Source organism: Staurois parvus, unplaced genomic scaffold, assembly GCF_062004578.1.
Source record: "Staurois parvus isolate SC_StPar_1 unplaced genomic scaffold, SC_StPar_1.0 ptg000415l, whole genome shotgun sequence".
Taxonomy (NCBI): domain Eukaryota; kingdom Metazoa; phylum Chordata; class Amphibia; order Anura; family Ranidae; genus Staurois; species Staurois parvus.
Window position 1 is genome coordinate 2,114,403 of NW_028318211.1, and position 13,311 is coordinate 2,127,713.

The window sequence follows — 13,311 nt, forward strand, 5'->3', positions numbered from 1 at the left end:
AAAAAAGAGAGTCCAAGGTATTTAGTAAGATGCATGGCGAGTTTTCTAAAGTTGTAATTTTCATCACAATTTTTGGGAAAATTAGGAAATTATATAAGATTTGAGGGTTTTGTTTCACAATTTTTCTTTTTACTTACTGTCACCAGTGCAGTACAGCGGCATCATATGATTGGTGAGGCAGTGATCAGGGATGCTGACTAGTGACCGTGTGGTAAAAAAAAAAAAAAAGTTTTTTATTACATTTTTTAAACTTTAACATTTTTTTACATACGTTCATCAGAGTAGTTCAGTATCACCACAGTGACACTGTACTACTCTTGGGAAGGTGATCAGGGATTTTTTTTTACACTGTTATTCCCTATACAGTGATGGCCACTGTATAAGCAACAGTTTTAGCTGTCATGAATGGGTTAACACTCATGAACAGCTTGCTTATGGTTGTGAATCTGTGACTGGCCACAGCTAATCACATGGTACAGGTAGCCAGGTACCATGTGATTGCTGTGGGACACCCACAGATCACAGCCGTTAGCAAACTGCTCATGGATGGAAATCTATTCACGAAAGTTTGTTTACATTGTTATTATGTGATTGCTATGACCAATGATAGCAATCACATGATACCCGGTACCCAGTTACCAATAGTTGTAATCTGCTGTGTCCACTGGACACAGCAGTCACAGGTGCAGCACGTTGCATGCCTCTAACCTGAAGCAGGCTGGATGACGTACATATAAGTGATCCAGCCTGCTCATGCCGCACTGCTGCAGTAAATGTACTGTGGCCAGGCAGAAAGCAGTTAAACTACTATTATGCTGTGGCTAGGGTTAAAATGTCCCACGCTGTTAGCCCACTGGAGATCCAGACTGCTGCTTAACTCATAGCACAGAGGTTCTGTTAATCTAAGCACTTTGCAGGGGGGCATGTCAGACCACTAGAGACCAGGACTTTTGCAATCTGTGTTAACCAGCAATCTAGATCTCAAGCATTCTAGTACACAATAGTACAATAAATTAAATAAATAAATAAAGATGTCTGCATCTATTTATGTTTATGCAGCCTGACTCCATTATGGTAAAAATGAAGGCTTTGGATTAGCTTTAAAAGTCAGCATTATCCTGAAGTATTTGCTCCATTGGAGAGAATTAACTTTACATCTTTCCCCAGAGACACAAGAAAAGGCAAGATGAAGTCAATAAAATAAGGGCAATCTTCTTTAAAGCAGTTGGCAGTGGAACAAGTATTCCCGTTGGATGTTGTCCCCATTATTCTTGTTTCGGTGACAACCCAGTATTGACAATACTCGGTATTTTCCCTCTCTTTTGGTATTGGTGACAGATCGAGAAGGTGAATGTCCCCATTGGGCATACCTGCAACAAGAAAAACTTGATTTTATCCTATCCCTTCTCTAATCTTTCCAAAAAAAAAGTTTGGGCTTTAGCTATACTTCAAGGAATTTAAATACAAGTTACGGAGCCCATAGACTAGACAGGTTCAACTTCAGACATTTCAATTGACATAATCACCAAGGAACATTGCAGTTTTATTTCCCTGGCAAAGTAACAGCAACTGAAAGATAGGTGGTCTCTTGACAATGGTTGTATTTGGCTGGACATCCTTTGGAAAAGCCGAAGTCATCTGGGCTCTGAGAACGGCATAGAAGTGCTGCACATTGCTTCTTCATTGATAGCCTCCAAAAACTGGCCCATTTTTCCTCTGTACCTGGGGTCTAGGAGTGCATCAACCCAGTAGTCTTTAATCTTTGTTGTGAAGGCATCCATCTGCATGAAGAGTATTATATCAGCAGCCATGCAGCCAGTGATAGGTACGCTTGTGCAAAATGCCCCTAATGAGAGTAGTCACATGTGTGGGCAAAATCTGCAAGGTACTTACAGAGGACGCATCATTCAGACGAATGTCATGTAATGTTTTTGGGTATCTTTACTTATGTAACCAAAATCTCACCTACACAACACATAAAGGTCTGTGTATAAAACGTTTTCTATGTAACAAACATCTGCGCAGTTCAAATGAAATTTTTTCAAATTCTGTGTTATACAATAAGGCAAATATACTGTGCACTGCCCGTGCAGTTACTACAGAGCTTAGTAAATGAGGTAAAGCTTCACTTTGCAAAGAATACCCAATCACATGCAAGAAAAAAAAACTGCATTTTTGCTTGCACATGATTGGATGATAAAATCAGCAGAGCTTCCCCTCATTTCAGAGCTTCCCCTCAGATCTAGAGCAAGTGCACTTGCAGTGCACAGACTATTTGCCTTTAGTAAATCAACCCCAATATACTGTAAGTGGTCATAATGCATTTTTCATAAATACCTCAATCAGGAAAAAACAGATGATGTCCACTATATGGCGCAGAGGATCATATGAGATAATTAAAGTAACAATAAACTTTTTTTTATTTTTATTAAAATTACAAACATGGTACCTGCTCTGTGCAATGGAATTGTACAGAGTAGCCCTAATCCCCCTTTTCTGGGGTCCCCGACGGCTCCTCTTCGGTGAGTGCTCCCATGGGAAGCCACTTTTTATAGGGTCACCCGTACAGGTTCGCTCCTGAGCCTCCCTCTTATCAGGGGGAGCCAATCTGCCCTGTGATGAGGGAGACAGCGGCAAGAGCTGCTGCTCACGTGCACATCGCTGGATCAGATCGGTATCAGATAAGAATTAGGTGGGGGATCCAGCAGCACAGATTTTTTACCTTAATGCATAGAATGTATTAAGATAAAAGACCTCAAGGCTTTAGAATTACTTTAAATTATACAGAATATAATATGTTTTGTTGGAGCTGTGAGGCTCTTTGTCACGTTCATTGAGCAATAGATAATTCACATATTATTTTATTTATTGGTTGAATGGAAATAGGAAACAATAAATGATGCATGAAAAACAAACATTATTTAATTGAATTCCTTGAAAAAAAGAAAATCTATCAAAACAACAGCATACATTGTTAAGGTCTTACTAAACCCAGGACCCTGCATTCACTATATCTGGTCTCCCACAGTACACACAACATGGAAATGTGATTATTTTAGTAAATATAAACTGCTAAATATCTTTTCTCATCAGCAGTTAGAGCAGTCTTGCGACTTCTATCAGTGTCCAACAGAGCTTATGTTAAAGCTTATAGGAGGAGTTTTCATTCTGCTCTAGGAAGATGCAGGACCCCCGACCTCTGTCTGGACAGTGCTCATTAGCCCTGTGCTGATTACATGCACTCTCCCAAGAAAAAAAAAAACCTCTCTAGAAATACACACCAAACTGAGCATGTGCAGAGTGACTCTACATGATATGTTATCAGGAGATAAGAGGGGGACACTTGAAAAAAGGGAGGATCAGAGAAGGCAGATTCAAACATACTTTTTACACAATGCAGAGGATTAACCCCTTAGGTTTCACAGTGAGTATATCAAGCATGTTTTACTGCATATACAGACTGATTTTACTGTTGTGGGTTTAGTAACACTTTAAGTGCTTTGGGGCTAGCAGTTGTGTACCCCTTATGATCCAGAATCGTTTTACAATACAGCTTTGGGCCTATTGGTCTGGCAACAATTTTGCCATTACTTGTGTCGAAGTGATTTGCCTTTATTTCAGGGATGTGAAAGGCTTTACATTTCAGGAAATATTTCATTTTATATTCATGTTACAGGTAAACCAAACTAAGTAATATAAAATGAATTGTTTTTTTTCGGTTATGACCAGTTATAAAACAATTAGTTGTTAAAACAATATGTATTACTGTAGTTACAAGGTACACATTTTATTCTACAACTTGAAATATCTTAAAGTTGAATTCCAGGGAATACATTCTGGGCGATTTTCTGTGTAAAAATAATTTACCTCTAATCATGGTGTCTCACATTGGAAGCTGCTCTGTTTAGTAAAACTGTTTTTTCATTCAACCCCCACAATACCCTGTGCTGAGACTTGTAGTACACTGTTCTACACAAGTCACCCATTGTGCACTACCTTCATTCCGAAAAAAACCTTGTATTCTTTTTGCTAAATGCAAGTCTTTTTGTGGTTGGAGTAGGGAGATTGTGCCATCCATGCGCCCCTCTTCCAAGCACAGAATACCTTGCGTTTAGTGACAAGAATGCAAGACTTTTTCTGAATACATGAGGTGTACATATAGTGACCCACTGTGATTACTGTACTATAGCTGAAACTATAAGTTCCAGTAACAATTTTACTGAACGGAGTAGCAGTCAAATGGGAGACATGAAATTTATATTTACATAGCAGACAGCCCAATTGTTTTTTTTTTACCCAAGTAGTCCAGCATACATTTATTTTACACAGCAATATGAAACAAAGGAATTGATAAAAAATGTAAACAATACAACCTTCACATACTGTACAGTACTGTGCAAAAGTTTTAGGCTAGGTTCACACCTGTGCAGTTTGCATTTAATCTGTTTCTGCAGTGCTTTTCAAGTTGAGTTTTGCGTTTTTTCCACATGCGTTTTTGACACTTTATGATGCGTTTTACATTTTTTTTTCAACTTGTTGCTGTGCAGATTAAAACGCAAAATACATCAAAAACACTTCAAGAACGCATCAAAACCGCATGCTTTTCTGCAGCGTCTCCATTGAAGTTTATAGAACCAAAAATGCAATGTTTTGCATTTAAAAAAGTCCCTGACCCTTTCCAAAAAATGCACCAGGTGAAAACGCGGAGATGTGAACCTGTCTCATAGGAAATCATGTGAAATGGACTGCTGTGTGTTTCTGCAAAATGCAATACGCTTCAGAAAACGCATAGGTTTTTATGTGGTTACAACATCATAAATGAAGCTAATAAAATGCTTCAATATAAACCTGGAATAAACACAGAATGTGCTATATCCATATTTCAAAAGAAAGGCTCTTTTATTTACTGTATTAAATTAGGATATTTTTATATTGATTCCTACCTGCCTCTCAAATCTCATAGACATAATGTGGTAGATTTAGTAAAAATGGAGCACTCAGAATATGGTGCGTGTGTGCATGGTAGCCAATCAGCTTCTAACTTCAACTTATTCAGCTAAGCTTTGGCAAACAAATCTGGAAGCTGATGGTTATAGTAAATCTCCCTCAAAAAGAGTTTACATGCTAACTGATTGCTGACCATCTGAATAATCACAAAATTAAACATAAAGATGAAAGAACAAGAAAAAGGGCTAAACTATAACTATGCAAAACATTGCTTCAAAGTATAAATGTAAAATTGTGTTTGTTTGAACACATTTTTTTATTTTCATGACATAACTACAATTTCCTTATTTGTCATGAATAGTATTTGAAATGTTTTTAAACAAAATACCAGTGTATTTGAGAATTTGCTTGTCTGGACAGTTGACAAAAGGTAATTATCTATTGTTTTCCTTACCAGGCTTATATATATGTAGAAATAGTGAGATATAACTGTTTTTATATATTATCAGAAGCAACTCATTTCTGGTCGGGCTTATGTTAAAAAGCAGTTTTAGACTCCCATTGTGGAGAACAATGTCATCTAGTTTATCTCAAACAATCCAGACATACAAGGTCTGTGAGTAGTTTTATAATCACACAAATCATCTCTTTCTGCCGCTATGTGCTGACTTTTCCCAGTTGACCAAGTCTCAGCTGGATAAGTTAGAATTTTAAACGTTATTGTCATAATGCATTAAAAATACATTTAAAACTTTAGTGTTCACAAATATGGCTGAATATTGACACAGGTATATTCATTCATTAAAAAGTTTAACTTCACTACCCTAAATTTTGCATTCATCCAAAAAAACTGAATGGTGGCTTCCAGACAGGTATTTTGCTTTAAGACAAGCTAATTTATTGTAATTATACCATTTTTTTTCTTTGGTATGATATTCACTTTAGGAACATGTTGTACGATTCCTCCACCAGCTCTAATTGCCACAAAATTTTATAAATTCCCCTTATTTAGTGAATAGAATCTTTTTGATGGAAAGCTTACTCCTGAAATTTGGTACTCTGATGTCACATAACATTAACAGGCAAGATCTTATATAGAATGTATATAGAATGTATAGTCCAACAAGGATCTTAAATCAGTCTATCCAAAGCACGTCAGCTAATAACCAGCCTAGGTGCATGTCATTCTTATGGAATTCACAATATATAATGGAAAATTAAAGAAACTGGGAAATCAAATGTGCCTACTTTTGGGAAAGGTAAAGTGTATGCATAGCATGTAACATTATGCCTAATACACCATGACACAGATTAAGGTCCATCAGGAATGTATCATTAAATACCTAGAACAGGCCAATCTACAATCCTTGTCAACTGACTCCCTTAAAGCCTTAAAAGTTGAAATCTCTGAGGATGAGCCATTCCAGACGTCTTATCCCAATTTCCTCATGGAAGAATATGAGATCCAACCAGAAGTCTCCAGGGCACACATAACGGTACTGGCTAAACAAATTTCCTTGGTCAACTTGGATAAAAATCTTTATGCCGAGGTGCTTTACTTTCAGTGGCGTGATGACATCGCCGGCTCCATGCTGGCACATTTATCATAATCACATGACTTCCTCAAGAAACCAGTGATGTCATCACGGAATCAAGTGACATCATTCATTGGTATACTGTTTGAAGCCAATATTTCAGCTCCTTAAGGGGGCAAAAAAGTGGTTTTATCTGTGATTCCTATATGTGATTCCTGCTGTATACCAAAATGTAGTGCACATGATAACGTGAGTTTAGAAATTGAAGATTTAAAAAAAAAAAAGTTTGTTTTTATGGCATGTGCGATGATGGCCTTGTCTTCGTTTCCTTGAGTATTGGTGGAGTGTGGCAGCTGAGAGAGCTTAGTACGTACAGTATAGACCTGGATCCAACTTGATGCATTTGGAGAAATTCCTGGCTGGATGGAGATAACTCCTCAAAGGGAAAGCGCACTTAGACCTATATTACACAAATACATGGTGAGCAGTAGGTGCAGTTGGTGGAGGCGAACATGTGTTGACTATAATAAGAAGTTCATCCCAGGGTGACAAGAAGAATATTAATAATTGGGGACTTCTTTTTGTGGATACATTTGAGTGGCACATTCATAATTATGTATTTTTGATTATATTTATTTTTGTTCAAATGCAATTGGATGAATGATTTTGAAGTTCCCACCATTAATCATATTCGCCTTTGAAGTTACCAACAGGGTAGATGTATGCAGTGGATACGTTTACTACTATTAATACTTACCTTTGTATATATTTTGCTTTTATGTAATTGTGCATAAGGAAATGTTATTGGTTGTCTGTCTCCTCCTCTCCACTTCCTCTTCCCCAAGGTTCTGTCCTTGGACCTTTTGTCCATCTGCACATCTTCCCTTGGTCACTTGATAAACTCTCACTGCTTCTGAAATCACCTATATGCTGATGACACTCAAATCTGCCTCTACTCCTCACCTCACTCTTTCAGTCTCCTCTCGCATTACTAATTTATTCACTGACAATCTTTCTAAAACTGAGCTCAAAAGTGCTACAGGGCAGTCAGTGAGTGGTTATCTCTCCCCTTGACTATTGCAACTCTGTCCTCATAGGTCTAACCCTATGTAGGCTATCCCTTCCCCCCTTCAGCCTATCATGAATGCTGCCACCAGACTCATCCATCCTACCAACTGCTCAGTGTCTGTTACCCCTCTCTGCCAATCCCTCCACTGGCTTTCAATTGCCCAAAAAATAAAATTCAAAATATCAACAACAACATACAAATCCATTTAGAACTCTGCCCCAAGCTATGCCACCAATCTTGTCCCAATATATCACCCAAACTGTCCTCTCAAGACCTCCTGCTCTCTAGCCCTCTTGATTCCTCCATGCTTATTTCCAGGACTTATCCAGAGACTCTCCCATCCTATGAAACTCTCTACCCCAATCTGCCCGGCTATCTCCTACTCTGTCCTCTTTTGTTTTAATTGACCCTCCCTATTAGATTGTGAGCTCCCAGGTATTGAATTGCATTGTAACAGTACTGTCTACCTTTATAATGTAAAGCACTGTGCAAACTGTTGGTGCTACATACATCCTGTATAATAATAATAATAATCATAAACCCAATTATCTCAATTCACACAAACATTACCAAGCCAGTACATACCCTGAAAGAACTGAACCATATTGAATTTATTCTATCACCCTTTGAGCCTCCTCTTAAAAGTGTATCTCAATTCTGTAAAGCTCTCTTACAGTTAGGATGGTCATTCTATCTCTTAAAATAGAGTACATGAGCAGATATCGTAAGACCAAAAAGATAATATTCTACTACTCTTGCATGTCTCCTCCATATCTTCTAACTTGGAAGAAGTAAATTATAAAATACTATCTCGATGGTATAATGCCCCAGCCAAATTACACATAATGTTCCCTGAAACTTCAATACTCTGCTGGAGAAAATGTGATGATAAGATAGTGATGCATGCTGCTATATGGTGGCACTGTCTAATTTTGAGCAAAATAATCCCCCCCCCTTCTGAATGCTGCTAAGTCCTTCATTCCTTTGTTCTAGAAAAAGACAAATGCCCCACCTATATGGTTATGATTAAAAAAATAGACCATATGTTTCCTATGGAAAAACTTACCCACTTACAGTTGCAAGAAAAAGTATGTGAACCCCTTGCGATTACGTGCAGTTTTGCATGAATTGGGCATAAAATGTGCTCTGAACGTCATCTAAGTCACAACAATAGAAGAACACAGTCTGCTGAACATAATACTACATAAACATTAGATATTGCCATGGTTTAATTGCACATAACATGTTAACATTCACAGTGCAGGGAGGAAAAAGTATGTGAACCTTTGGATTTAATAACTGGTTGACCCTCCTTTGGCAGCAATAACCTCAACCAAACATTTCCTGTAGTTGCAGATCAGACCTGCACAACGATCTGGAGTAATTTTGGACCACTCTTCTTCACAAAACTGTTTCAGTGTAGCAATATTCTTGGGATGTTTGGTGTGAATCACTCTCTTAAGGTCATGCCACAGCATTTCAATCGGGTTGAGGTCAGGACTCTGACTGGGCCACTCCAGAAGGCGTATTCTGTGCTGTTGCAGCCATTGTTTTGTTGAATTACTTGTATGCTTTGGGTCATTGTCCTGTTGCATCACCCATCCTCTGCGGAGCTTCAGTTGGCGGACAGATGGTCGTACGTTTTCCTGCAAAATATCTTGATAAACTCTGGAATTCATTTTCCCATCAATGACAACAATCCGTCCAGGCCCTGAGGCAGCGAAGCAGCCCGAAACCATGATGCTCCCTCTGCCATGTTTTACAGTGAGGATGAGGTTTTGATGTTGGTGTGCTGTGCCTTTTTTTCTCCACACATAGTGTTGTGTGTTCTTCCCAAACAACTCAATCTTGGTTTCATCTGTCCACAGTATATTTTGCCAGTAGTGCTGTGGAACATCCAGGTGTTCTTTTGCAAACTTCAAACGTGCTGCAATATTCTTTTTGGACAGCAATGGCTTCCTCCGTGGTGTCCTCCCATGTACTCCATTCTTGTTTAATTTTTTCCTTATTGTAGATGTGTCAACAAAACTGTTAGCATGTGCCAGAGATTTCTGTAGGTCTTTAGCTGACACTCTGGGATTCTTCTTTACCTCATGCAGCATTCTGCGCTGTGCTCTTGCAGTCATTTTTACAGGACAACCATGCCTAGGGAGAGTAGCAACAGTGCTAAACTTTCTCCATTTGTAGACAGTCTGTCTTACCGTGGACACATGAACATCAAGGCTTTTGGAGATACTTTTGTAACCCTTTCCAGCTTCATGCAAGTCAACAATTCTTGATCGTAGGTCTTCTGAGAGCTCTTTTCTGCGAGCCATGGTTCACATCAGACAGAGCTTCTTGAAACCAGTAAACCCAAAACAGGTGTGTGTTTTTTAAGGGCAGGACAGCTGTCAGCAACACATCCAATATCATCACACTGATTGGAGTCAAGGTTGGCTCACTCCTGGCTCCAATTAGCTCTGGGAGAAGTCATTAAGCTAGGGGCTCACATACTTTTTCCTCCCTGCACTGTGAATGTTTACATGTTATGTGCAATTAAACCATGGCAACATCTAATGTTTGTGTAGTATTATGTTCAGCAGACTGTGTTCTTCTATTGTGGTGACTTAGATGACGTTCAGAGCACATTTTATGCCCAATTCATGCAAAACTCCACGTAATCCCAAGGGGTTCACATACTTTTTCTTGCAACTGTAACTTGCAACTCACATGAGCACTTTCATAAGGTATGGCTCTGCTGGATTAACTTTAAAACCTCTCCTTCTTACTTGGAAATTGTATAAAGTACATTGTGAATTGAGAACTTCCAATGGTTCTTCTGCTGCATTTGCGGGCAAGTCTCACAACATTCCCCCACCCCCCTTCTTTATTTCCTTCTTTTTTACTCTTCTATTTTCATTCACTTCTTTAAATGTGCACCCAGGTGTCTTCACTTAATAATATTTAAATGGTGCCCATACTATCATTAATATGTACATATTCTCATAAGTAATGTTTATTGTACATTCAGGCTTTAAATTAAAAGAGAAGTATGGCATTTCTTTTTTTAAGACAATTCACACTTACTGTACCTAGGTGGATGCAGCATTGGTCCAGAGCTGCATCTGTCCCCCATCGGCTCTAAGTGTGAGAACTCATCGATCACATGACCACTGATCGCTGAGTTCTCACAGTCGCTCTGAGCAGAGAGCGGGACTGTCAGTCACCACTGTATGATCTGGCCTCCCAGAACTCACTGGAGAGCTGGGCTGTGGAGGATGAGGGAGCAGATGGCTCAGGTTCTCAACAGATTGCTGAGAGCCTGAGCCAGATGCCACTCTAGACTCTGACTTTAAAGTTGTAATCTTTCCCCAGCCTGGAAAGCCTGGACCAACTGAGTGATGTCAGCTGACAGTGGGCTTTAGCCTGCTGTCAGTTGAAAATGAGTCACAGGAGTGCAGAACGAACTACACTCCTGTGATCCACAGGGGGCCAGAATGAACTACACTCCTGTGATCCACAGGGGGCCAGACCGAACTACACTCCTGTGATCCACAGGGGGCCAGAGATAGAGATGCCTTCTTTTCAGCACTGATATGCCCCACTCTGAGTATTGGTGTACACCCTGAGTATTGGTGTACCTCTGTATACCAGCACAGATCTGGTCTATATTACCTCCATTTTATTTATCTGTAATCCAGTGGTAATTCTTTAAGAATCTGTAAATGCCATAGAGTGACAGTAGTTAGAACTACATGAATTTGGTGCACTAGCTGGTAATGTTCCCAAAACTGACACAAATACTGGCCTGAATTAGGCACAGGTAGTTTTAAAGGGACCAACCACCAGAAAGTTATTGTTAAGGGTTTATTGAATTCCTCCCACAGTCCCTTCAGTAAAATCAATAAAAGGCAGTATCATCCAAAAATGTATTACAATGTATCTTATTGCATCTTATATATTTTATTTGTGTTTATTTATTTTCAGAAGCACTCCTGTGTATAATCACTCCAATATGCAGTGATATACCCAACACCTGTGCTCACAGATATACTTGTTAGAGGTATATGACTCTACTATGTTTTCAGGTCAAAAGCGCTTATGTTGATAAACCTATGACACTGAAAATTTATTAATGAAAGCGTTTTTGACCTGAAAGCCTAGTATGATAATTTACCACCATAAGCAAGTAAGATCTACTGGCCAAGATAGGATTTCGTGGCCAGTCTCCAATGTTCTCCAGAGATAAAAGTAGTACTAGGGTGACTACAATGCACCAAGAGGTATACAGTCGTAGAGTGCCAACATGAATGTGTCTGTAGTGAAACACAAAAGCCAATTATTAATCCACCACTTGCTGTCAATTTTAGGAAAGTTGCAAATGCCTGATTCATCATGTATTTTGATACTGATGCCAATTTGTCATTTAGTAATATAAGATGTTTTATTCCTCTCTAATAATTTTGTGCTCATAACCTTCTTTAATGCTTCTTTCACATCTTTGTTTCGCAGGCAATAAATAACAGGATTCAGTAGTGGGGTTACCACTGTATTAAAAACATTTAAGACCTTATTTACATCCATTGGATAGGACACACTAGGTCGGACATAAATGAATATGACTGTTCCATACAGAATAATTACAACCGTGAAATGGAAGGCACATGTTGAAAAAGCTTTTTGTCTCCCTTTGGTGGATGGGATTTTTACTATTGAAGATACAATCAGCACATAGGATACAACAGTAAGCAGCAGTGAAGTGAGAATAATACTGCAGGCAAAAAAAAAGACCACAATTTCTTCTAGAAAAGTGTCGTGACATGACAGCTTGAGAACAGGTGGGATGTCACAAAAGAAATGGTTGATAACTGTAGGTGCGCAAAATGTCAAGCGAGATATCAAAAGCACGAGGAAGAACACGGATATGAAAGCTACTGACCAGCATGTTATAGTAGCTTGAATACATACTTGACCATTCATGATGGATGGATAACGCAGCGGGTTACAGATAGCTAGGTAGCGATCAAAGGCCATGACTCCCAGAAGGAAAAACTCTGTAGAACCCAAAGAGAAGTAAAAATACATTTGTGAGAAACAGCCAGGAAACTAAATGTATTTCCAGCCAACCAAATTCAACAAGAGCTGAGGAGCAATGGATGATGTATACCAGATCTCTAGAAAAGAGAGCTGGCTAAGCAGAAAATACATAGGAGTGTGAAGTCTTGTGTCTATGCGAACCAAACAAATGATGGCAACATTAGCAGTCAAAGTCAATAGGTAAATGGCTAAGAAAACCACAAAGAGAAATAACTGCAACTCTACAGAGATAGTAAACCCAACTAATAGGAAGAAGTGTGCTGCACTCCTTTGATTTTCCATTATAATCTTCTCCCTGTGAGCATAACGGTGTAAACATTGATCATGCATAAAGTAAAAGCTGTGTACACTTACTTTTATAAGGGTATATATTTTTGCTATGGCAAACATATTACCTGAACCCTGAATACTTCAGTGGCAAATAACACCAGGACGCACCCAGTCTTATTTGACAAGGCAAGAGCCACCAATCAGGGTGAAACTTTACTACAGATAACCACAATGGGGTTGTTTGCTATGTGCTGTGCATCATACCCATTTTTACACTGCTTTTTTAAATAAGCTCATGCTTACTGTATTAAGAAGTTAGAGAAAGGAATATAAAAGTAGTATACTAATTGTGCTGTTCTACTAAAGGGTAGCCAACAGCTAAAACTGACAAAAGAAGCATTGTGTTTCATTTCA

The 13,311-nt window shown here is 38.8% G+C and overlaps 1 pseudogene; it reads right to left on the reverse strand.

Annotated features, from left to right (window-relative positions):
- Window positions 1-11,952: 11,952 nt before the first annotated feature.
- LOC149454838 (olfactory receptor 6F1-like) lies at window positions 11,953-12,909 on the reverse strand (annotated as a pseudogene).
- Window positions 12,910-13,311: the final 402 nt, after the last annotated feature.